Genomic DNA, 8,847 nt, shown 5'->3' with positions numbered 1-8,847 from the left:
TTCCAACAGTTTACGTGCAGCAGAGATGTTTTGTATGTGAAACCTATTTCCAAAATGACTGTCTGACTTCAATAGCATTTGATCGGCAATGGAAATGGCTGAGTGGCAGAGTTTAAATGGACGTAAGTTATTGCGCAAATGCCTCCGAACTGACATCAGCTCTGAACGAATGCACATGCAAGGCTTTTCAAGCTCTCGTTTCGGCACTGCAGTGCTACATTGCAAACATCTCACGACGCAACACGGATCTTCGTGTCCTTCAGCTGTTCATCACAGAAGGAACTTTGCCGTGGTCGTTGAATGCGGAAGAAAACACCCCTTCCAAGGTGTTCCCTGTGCAGAGGGGTAAACGGCAGATCCTCGATGCACTGCTCACGTGTAAAGGGGGCACCCGATTTGAAACTGGGGACCTCTTGATCTGCAGTCAAATGCTCTACCACTGAGCTACACCCCCCAGGTGGGGAACGCGCTGCATGCTCACACTTTCCACATACTACAGTGACAAATTGTCTAAAAACACCTCTCTTGTCTGCGCCTTTCAACAGTTTACGTGCAGCAGAGATGTTTTGTATGTGAAACCTATTTCCAAAAATGACTGTCTGACTTCAATAGCATTTGCATCGGCAATGGAAATGGCTGAGTGGCAAGAGTTTAATTGGACGTAAGTTATTGCGCAAATGCCCTACGAACTGACATCAGCTCTGAACGAATGCACATGCAAGGCTTTCAAGCTCTCGTTTCGGCACTGCAGTGTGCATTGACATTGCAACATCTCACGAGGCAACACGGATCTTCGTGTCCTTCAGCTGTTCATCACAGAAGGAACTTTGCCGTGGTCGTTGAATGCGGGGAAGAAAACACCCCTTCCAAGGTGTTCCCGGTGCTGAGTGGGCGGAACGGGCAGATCCTCGATGCACTGCTCACGTGTTAAAGGGGGCACCCAGATTTGAACTGGGGACCTCTTGATCTGCAGTCAAATGCTCTACCACTGAGCTACACCCCCCAGGCGCACAACGCACTGCATGTTACACTTTCCACATTACTACAGTGACAATTGTCTAAAACACCTCTCTTGTCTGCGCCTTTCAACAGTTTACGTGCAGCAGAGATGTTTTGTATGTGAACCTATTTCCAAAATGACTGTCTGACTTCAATAGCATTTGCATCGGCAATGGAAATGCTGAGTGCAGAGTTTAATTGGACGTAAGTTATTGCGCAAATGCCCTCCGAACTGACATCAGCTCTGAACGAATGCACAGCAAGGCTTTCAGGCTCTCGTTTCGGCACTGCAGTGCTACATGGCACATCGCAACATCTCACGAGGCAACACGGATCTTCGTGTCCTTCAGCTGTTCATCACAGAAGGAACTTTGCCGTGGTCGTTGAATGCGGGAAGAAAACACCCCTTCCAAGGAGTTCCCGGTGCAGAGGGGGGAGTGAACGGCAGATCCTCGATGCACTGCTCACGTGTAAAGGTGACACCCAGATTTAAACTGGGGACCTCTTGATTTGCAGTCAAATGCTCTACCACTGAGCTACACCCCCCCATGGGCCCAACGCACTGCATGTTCACACTTTCCACATACTACAGTGACAATTGTCTAAAACACCTCTCTTGTCTGCGCCTTTCAACAGTTTACGTGCAGCAGAGATGTTTTGTATGTGAAACCTATTTCCAAAATGACTGTCTGACTTCAATAGCATTTGCATCGGCAATGGAAATGGCTGAGTGGCAGAGTTTAAATGGACGTAAGTTATTGCGCAAATGCCCTCCGAACTGACATCAGCTCTGAACGAATGCACATGCAAGGCTTTCAAGCTCTCGTTTCGGCACTGCAGTGCTACATTGCAACATCTCACGAGGCAACACGGATCTTCGTGTCCTTCAGCTGTTCATCACAGAAGGAACTTTGCCGTGGTCGTTGAATGCGGGAAGAAAACACCCCTTCCAAGGTGTTCCCGGTGCAGAGGGGTGAACGGCAGATCCTCGATGCACTGCTCACGTGTAAAGGGGGCACCCAGATTTGAACTGGGGACCTCTTGATCTGCAGTCAAATGCTCTACCACTGAGCTACACCCCCCATGTGCCCAACGCACTGCATGTTTACACTTTCCACATACTACAGTGACAATTGTCTAAAACACCTCTCTTGTCTGCGCCTTTCAACAGTTTACGTGCAGCAGAGATGTTTTGTATGTGAAACCTATTTCCAAAATGACTGTCTGACTTCAATAGCATTTGCATCGGCAATGGAAATGGCTGAGTGGCAGAGTTTAATTGGACGTAAGTTATTGCGCAAATGCCCTCCGAACTGACATCAGCTCTGAACGAATGCACATGCAAGGCTTTCAAGCTCTCGTTTCGGCACTGCAGTGCTACATTGCAACATGCAACATCTCACGAGGCAACACGGATCTTCGTGTCCTTCAGCTGTTCATCACAGAAGGAACTTTGCCGTGGTCGTTGAATGCGGGAAGAAAACACCCCTTCCAAGGAGTTCCCGGTGCAGAGGGGTAAACGGCAGATCCTCGATGCACTGCTCACGTGTAAAGGGGGCACCCAGATTTGAACTGGGGACCTCTTGATCTGCAGTCAAATGCTCTACCACTGAGCTACACCCCCCAGATGGGGAACGCACTGCATGTTCACACTTTCCACATACTACAGTGACAATTGTCTAAAACACCTCTCTTGTCTGCGCCTTTCAACAGTTTACGTGCAGCAGAGATGTTTTGTATGTGAAACCTATTTCCAAAATGACTGTCTGACTTCAATAGCATTTGCATCGGCAATGGAAATGGCTGAGTGGCAGAGTTTAATTGGACGTAAGTTATTGCGCAAATGCCCTCCGAACTGACATCAGCTCTGAACGAATGCACATGCAAGGCTTTCAAGCTCTCGTTTCGGCACTGCAGTGCTACATTGCAACATCGCAACATCTCACGAGGCAACACGGATCTTCGTGTCCTTCAGCTGTTCATCACAGAAGGAACTTTGCCGTGGTCGTTGAATGCGGGAAGAAAACACCCCTTCCAAGGTGTTCCCGGTGCAGAGGGGTGAACGGCAGATCCTCGATGCACTGCTCACGTGTAAAGGGGGCACCCAGATTTGAACTGGGGACCTCTTGATCTGCAGTCAAATGCTCTACCACTGAGCTACACCCCCCCATGGGCCCAACGCACTGCATGTTCACACTTTCCACATACTACAGTGACAATTGTCTAAAACACCTCTCTTGTCTGCGCCTTTCAACAGTTTACGTGCAGCAGAGATGTTTTGTATGTGAAACCTATTTCCAAAATGACTGTCTGACTTCAATAGCATTTGCATCGGCAATGGAAATGGCTGAGTGGCAGAGTTTAAATGGACGTAAGTTATTGCGCAAATGCCCTCCGAACTGACATCAGCTCTGAACGAATGCACATGCAAGGCTTTCAAGCTCTCGTTTCGGCACTGCAGTGCTACATTGCAACATCTCACGAGGCAACACGGATCTTCGTGTCCTTCAGCTGTTCATCACAGAAGGAACTTTGCCGTGGTCGTTGAATGCGGGAAGAAAACACCCCTTCCAAGGTGTTCCCTGTGCAGAGGGGTAAACGGCAGATCCTCGATGCACTGCTCACGTGTAAAGGGGGCACCCAGATTTGAACTGGGGACCTCTTGATCTGCAGTCAAATGCTCTACCACTGAGCTACACCCCCGCCCAAAACACTGCATGTTCACACTTTCCACATACTACAGTGACAATTGTCTAAAACACCTCTCTTGTCTGCGCCTTTCAACAGTTTACGTGCAGCAGAGATGTTTTGTATGTGAAACCTATTTCCAAAATGACTGTCTGACTTCAATAGCATTTGCATCGGCAATGGAAATGGCTGAGTGGCAGAGTTTAATTGGACGTAAGTTATTGCGCAAATGCCCTCCGAACTGACATCAGCTCTGAACGAATGCACATGCAAGGCTTTCAAGCTCTCGTTTCGGCACTGCAGTGCTACATTGCAACATCGCAACATCTCACGAGGCAACACGGATCTTCGTGTCCTTCAGCTGTTCATCACAGAAGGAACTTTGCCGTGGTCGTTGAATGCGGGAAGAAAACACCCCTTCCAAGAGTTCCGGTGCAGAGGGGTGAACGGCAGATCCTCGATGCACTGCTCACGTGTAAGGGGGCACCCAGATTTGAACTGGGGACCTCTTGATCTGCAGTCAAATGCTCTACCACTGAGCTACACCCCCCAAGTGCCCAACGCACTGCATGTTCACACTTTCCACATACTACAGTGACAATTGTCTAAAACACCTCTCTTGTCTGCGCCTTTCAACAGTTTACGTGCAGCAGAGATGTTTTGTATGTGAAACCTATTTCCAAAATGACTGTCTGACTTCAATAGCATTTGCATCGGCAATGGAAATGGCTGAGTGGCAGAGTTTAAATGGACGTAAGTTATTGCGCAAATGCCCTCCGAACTGACATCAGCTCTGAACGAATGCACATGCAAGGCTTTCAAGCTCTCGTTTCGGCACTGCAGTGCTACATTGCAACATCTCACGAGGCAACACGGATCTTCGTGTCCTTCAGCTGTTCATCACAGAAGGAACTTTGCCGTGGTCGTTGAATGCGGGAAGAAAACACCCCTTCCAAGGAGTTCCGGTGCAGAGGGGTGAACGGCAGATCCTCGATGCACTGCTCACGTGTAAAGGGGGCACCCAGATTTGAACTGGGGACCTCTTGATCTGCAGTCAAATGCTCTACCACTGAGCTACACCCCCCATGGGCCCAACGCACTGCATGTTCACACTTTCCACATACTACAGTGACAATTGTCTAAAACACCTCTCTTGTCTGCGCCTTTCAACAGTTTACGTGCAGCAGAGATGTTTTGTATGTGAAACCTATTTCCAAAATGACTGTCTGACTTCAATAGCATTTGCATCGGCAATGGAAATGGCTGAGTGGCAGAGTTTAAATGGACGTAAGTTATTGCGCAAATGCCCTCCGAACTGACATCAGCTCTGAACGAATGCACATGCAAGGCTTTCAAGCTCTCGTTTCGGCACTGCAGTGCTACATTGCAACATCTCACGACGCAACACGGATCTTCGTGTCCTTCAGCTGTTCATCACAGAAGGAACTTTGCCGTGGTCGTTGAATGCGGGAAGAAAAACACCCCTTCCAAGGTGTTCCCTGTGCAGAGGGGTAAACGGCAGATCCTCGATGCACTGCTCACGTGTAAAGGGGGCACCCAGATTTGAACTGGGGACCTCTTGATCTGCAGTCAAATGCTCTACCACTGAGCTACACCCCCCATGTGCCCAACGCACTGCATGTTCACACTTTCCACATACTACAGTGACAATTGTCTAAAACACCTCTCTTGTCTGCGCCTTTCAACAGTTTACGTGCAGCAGAGATGTTTTGTATGTGAAACCTATTTCCAAAATGACTGTCTGACTTCAATAGCATTTGCATCGGCAATGGAAATGGCTGAGTGGCAGAGTTTAATTGGACGTAAGTTATTGCGCAAATGCCCTCCGAACTGACATCAGCTCTGAACGAATGCACATGCAAGGCTTTCAAGCTCTCGTTTCGGCACTGCAGTGCTACATTGCAACATCTCACGAGGCAACACGGATCTTCGTGTCCTTCAGCTGTTCATCACAGAAGGAACTTTGCCGTGGTCGTTGAATGCGGGAAGAAAACACCCCTTCCAAGGAGTTCCCGGTGCAGAGGGGTGAACGGCAGATCCTCGATGCACTGCTCACGTGTAAAGGGGGCACCCAGATTTGAACTGGGGACCTCTTGATCTGCAGTCAAATGCTCTACCACTGAGCTACACCCCCCATGGGCCCAACGCACTGCATGTTCACACTTTCCACATACTACAGTGACAATTGTCTAAAACACCTCTCTTGTCTGCGCCTTTCAACAGTTTACGTGCAGCAGAGATGTTTTGTATGTGAAACCTATTTCCAAAATGACTGTCTGACTTCAATAGCATTTGCATCGGCAATGGAAATGGCTGAGTGGCAGAGTTTAAATGGACGTAAGTTATTGCGCAAATGCCCTCCGAACTGACATCAGCTCTGAACGAATGCACATGCAAGGCTTTCAAGCTCTCGTTTCGGCACTGCAGTGCTACATTGCAACATCTCACGAGGCAACACGGATCTTCGTGTCCTTCAGCTGTTCATCACAGAAGGAACTTTGCCGTGGTCGTTGAATGCGGGAAGAAAACACCCCTTCCAAGGTGTTCCCTGTGCAGAGGGGGTAAACGGCAGATCCTCGATGCACTGCTCACGTGTAAAGGGGGCACCCAGATTTGAACTGGGGACCTCTTGATCTGCAGTCAAATGCTCTACCACTGAGCTACACCCCAAGGCCCAAAACACTGCATGTTCACACTTTCCACATACTACAGTGACAATTGTCTAAAACACCTCTCTTGTCTGCGCCTTTCAACAGTTTACGTGCAGCAGAGATGTTTTGTATGTGAAACCTATTTCCAAAATGACTGTCTGACTTCAATAGCATTTGCATCGGCAATGGAAATGGCTGAGTGGCAGAGTTTAATTGGACGTAAGTTATTGCGCAAATGCCCTCCGAACTGACATCAGCTCTGAACGAATGCACATGCAAGGCTTTCAAGCTCTCGTTTCGGCACTGCAGTGCTACATTGCAACATCGCAACATCTCACGAGGCAACACGGATCTTCGTGTCCTTCAGCTGTTCATCACAGAAGGAACTTTGCCGTGGTCGTTGAATGCGGGAAGAAAACACCCCTTCCAAGGTGTTCCCGGTGCAGAGGGGTGAACGGCAGATCCTCGATGCACTGCTCACGTGTAAAGGGGGCACCCAGATTTGAACTGGGGACCTCTTGATCTGCAGTCAAATGCTCTACCACTGAGCTACACCCCCCATGTGCCCAACGCACTGCATGTTCACACTTTCCACATACTACAGTGACAATTGTCTAAAACACCTCTCTTGTCTGCGCCTTTCAACAGTTTACGTGCAGCAGAGATGTTTTGTATGTGAAACCTATTTCCAAAATGACTGTCTGACTTCAATAGCATTTGCATCGGCAATGGAAATGGCTGAGTGGCAGAGTTTAAATGGACGTAAGTTATTGCGCAAATGCCCTCCGAACTGACATCAGCTCTGAACGAATGCACATGCAAGGCTTTCAAGCTCTCGTTTCGGCACTGCAGTGCTACATTGCAACATCTCACGAGGCAACACGGATCTTCGTGTCCTTCAGCTGTTCATCACAGAAGGAACTTTGCCGTGGTCGTTGAATGCGGGAAGAAAACACCCCTTCCAAGGAGTTCCCGGTGCAGAGGGGTGAACGGCAGATCCTCGATGCACTGCTCACGTGTAAAGGGGGCACCCAGATTTGAACTGGGGACCTCTTGATCTGCAGTCAAATGCTCTACCACTGAGCTACACCCCCCCATGGGCCCAACGCACTGCATGTTCACACTTTCCACATACTACAGTGACAATTGTCTAAAACACCTCTCTTGTCTGCGCCTTTCAACAGTTTACGTGCAGCAGAGATGTTTTGTATGTGAAACCTATTTCCAAAATGACTGTCTGACTTCAATAGCATTTGCATCGGCAATGGAAATGGCTGAGTGGCAGAGTTTAAATGGACGTAAGTTATTGCGCAAATGCCCTCCGAACTGACATCAGCTCTGAACGAATGCACATGCAAGGCTTTCAAGCTCTCGTTTCGGCACTGCAGTGCTACATTGCAACATCTCACGAGGCAACACGGATCTTCGTGTCCTTCAGCTGTTCATCACAGAAGGAACTTTGCCGTGGTCGTTGAATGCGGGAAGAAAACACCCCTTCCAAGGTGTTCCCTGTGCAGAGGGGTAAACGGCAGATCCTCGATGCACTGCTCACGTGTAAAGGGGGCACCCAGATTTGAACTGGGGACCTCTTGATCTGCAGTCAAATGCTCTACCACTGAGCTACACCCCCCATGTGCCCAACGCACTGCATGTTCACACTTTCCACATACTACAGTGACAATTGTCTAAAACACCTCTCTTGTCTGCGCCTTTCAACAGTTTACGTGCAGCAGAGATGTTTTGTATGTGAAACCTATTTCCAAAATGACTGTCTGACTTCAATAGCATTTGCATCGGCAATGGAAATGGCTGAGTGGCAGAGTTTAATTGGACGTAAGTTATTGCGCAAATGCCCTCCGAACTGACATCAGCTCTGAACGAATGCACATGCAAGGCTTTCAAGCTCTCGTTTCGGCACTGCAGTGCTACATTGCAACATCTCACGAGGCAACACGGATCTTCGTGTCCTTCAGCTGTTCATCACAGAAGGAACTTTGCCGTGGTCGTTGAATGCGGGAAGAAAACACCCCTTCCAAGGTGTTCCCTGTGCAGAGGGGTAAACGGCAGATCCTCGATGCACTGCTCACGTGTAAAGGGGGCACCCAGATTTGAACTGGGGACCTCTTGATCTGCAGTCAAATGCTCTACCACTGAGCTACACCCCCCCATGTGCCCAACGCACTGCATGTTCACACTTTCCACATACTACAGTGACAATTGTCTAAAACACCTCTCTTGTCTGCGCCTTTCAACAGTTTACGTGCAGCAGAGATGTTTTGTATGTGAAACCTATTTCCAAAATGACTGTCTGACTTCAATAGCATTTGCATCGGCAATGGAAATGGCTGAGTGGCAGAGTTTAATTGGACGTAAGTTATTGCGCAAATGCCCTCCGAACTGACATCAGCTCTGAACGAATGCACATGCAAGGCTTTCAAGCTCTCGTTTCGGCACTGCAGTGCTACATTGCAACATCGCAACATCTCAC

Source organism: Hemiscyllium ocellatum, chromosome 32, assembly GCF_020745735.1.
Source record: "Hemiscyllium ocellatum isolate sHemOce1 chromosome 32, sHemOce1.pat.X.cur, whole genome shotgun sequence".
NCBI lineage: Eukaryota > Metazoa > Chordata > Chondrichthyes > Orectolobiformes > Hemiscylliidae > Hemiscyllium > Hemiscyllium ocellatum.
This window is presented reverse-complemented; position numbering follows the sequence as displayed.